We start from the raw sequence: 2,374 nt of genomic DNA, 5'->3' as shown, positions 1-2,374 counted from the left end.
TGCAAACCACTCCCCTGACAAGTATGCCATCATGACTCTCTCTCTCTCTCTCTCTTCCCACTCTCTCACACACATAGAGACACACAAGCAAATACATCATTCTCTGAGATAACAAGGAAGCTTTGTGACTTTTTGAAGTAGTACAGCAAATTGAGCACTGGAGTTTTTCAGCTCATGTTCAAGGGCAAGATATACTTTAAAGTGTCATGTTAAAAGGATAATAATAATAGAATAGACACTGGGGAGCTCAGGCAGATGATGGGTGACTTTTTAAAATTTAAAAAGTGTGGAGCAAGCCAAGAAACATCTGGTTAATCCAACTAATGTGGAGCCCTACAGTATTGAATCTTATTATAGAACAATGCCTTAAACAGCTACAGTCTCATTAAAAGAGGATCTAAAAATCTAAAAATAAAAACAACCAAAAAGAAAAGAAAAAACATAATTTCCAAGCCTTTTTTATAAAGACAAAAATTTAATTTTATATGTTTTGCCATTATCATTGAAGGAGGGGAAAGAGAACTCAAGCAAAATCTGAGTAATGCACACTAGTAGTTAGAACTTTGTGATGTTACTGCTTCTTCTCATTTATGGATGTTGTGCTTTTTTGTTTGTTGTTTTGGTTTGTTTTTCTAATTCCTTTGTACCTTGACCTTTACAAAGTCCATTCAATGTTTCTGTGCTGTTCTTTCCCCTTTGTGTGCAACCAGAACACAGCACCATAGAAGCAAAGATTTTTGGTGCTGAAGAGACAAGTCTGATGTGTACTACAGAAATCTGCTTTGAAACTTCATTCCCTTTTAATAAATAAATAAATGGTTGTGAGTGTGCTAACCAAAGCACTCTGCCCTGAGATTATGAAGAACCTTGTAGCTTGCACCATTAATAATTTGCCTCAGGTCAACACATTTCCAAGCAGTACGTGTCTTCCCTTGGTGTCAACAGCTGAGTTTTTAACCACCAGCAGCCTTTACAGGTAAAAGAAAGTTTACATTAAAAAACCACAACACACCCGAAGTGCCTTTTAACTGGGATTGGGGTAATCTGAGTTTTGAGCCAAATTGTCAAAGCCAGCCTCAAAGGTGGTGCTTCCTTTTGGACTTGCCTTGACTGCAGATTCATGCTTTACTATTCTTTTTCTCCAGCATGTTAATGGGGGAGGTGGTGGGGTGGTTTTGAGTAGAAAAGGGAATTTTAAAGTGGTTTAACTAAAACTGTATTTCAAGAGTTTTTAATTGTTCGTTGCACATAAAGCAGCCTCTATGGGGCCTGATGGTTCCTTCAGTTGCAGAAAAGCAACTGAGATTTCCTCCTCCCCGCCCCCCCCCCATTTCATTAGTGGAAATCTGAATATTTATGGTTCTCAAAGATTGTGCTCTTGGAAGAGAAGTAAATGGAAACAATATAAATCAAACTTACTTTACAAATATTTGCAAGATCTTGAACTGAGAAGTTTAATTGATTTTTAAGTTGGAGCAGGGTGTGGAACACAGCGATACATTGAGGGTTCTGGTTCTCAGAGGGAAAGCAGAAGGTAGAAGGTATTTTTCAGGATTTGCTGTCAACAGGTTGCAGTTTGTGCCTACCTTGGCAGGGTTGTCAGTGATAGTGAAGTGGTAAAGCACTAGTAAGAACATTGATAATCTAGCTTTTACTTTCAATGTGAGATGGCTAATGAGTTAAAACTGTGCCTTTACTCCAAGAGTTTCCTTCATTGTCTTGGTTTAAAGCAGGAGCACTTCCTTGCATTGCAGTTATACCTCAGATGACTGACAAGGTAGTAAAAAGCCCTTTTTCCTTTTGCCTGCAGGAAATCTTTAATGTGGAGGAGGGAGAAAAGCTTTCCAACCTGTGGCAGAACTGTGTTGAGGGCCAAGTGTTTAATTTTATATTTTTGAATAGGTAACTCAGTGCCTGTCCAGTGGAAGCTGTGCTCAGGCCACTCATCAAAGGCAGGTGTTACTCCCCTCGGCACTGCTCTGGGCACCTCAGGATCTGTTACAAAAATAGTAGGATTTGCAAAGCACCTATTACTGTGGTGAGTACAGCTCTTTACAGGATCAGGTGGTAGGTTTCTTCTCCTCAAGAGAAAAGTATTTCTTCTTTTTTGCCAGATTCTGCTCAATGCACACATGAATGATCAAATAAATTCCTGTGCTTCCTAAAATGGGAAGCAGTTTGTTCCCACAAGTTTTAAATAATGAAGTTAGTAATGCGCTGAACTGATTAACCTCAGCTCCCTCTGTTGATGATTTCTTACAGATTAAACTCTGCATTTCTGCTGCCCTTTCAGCCTCAACAGCTGTTGATGATGGCCTGAAAAATTTGCTGAACTGCCAGTTGTTGTATATAGTCAGGCCAGGACAGTGTGTCA

This window comes from Apus apus, chromosome 4 (assembly GCF_020740795.1).
Source record: "Apus apus isolate bApuApu2 chromosome 4, bApuApu2.pri.cur, whole genome shotgun sequence".
Classification (NCBI taxonomy): Eukaryota; Metazoa; Chordata; class Aves; order Apodiformes; family Apodidae; genus Apus; species Apus apus.
This window is presented reverse-complemented; position numbering follows the sequence as displayed.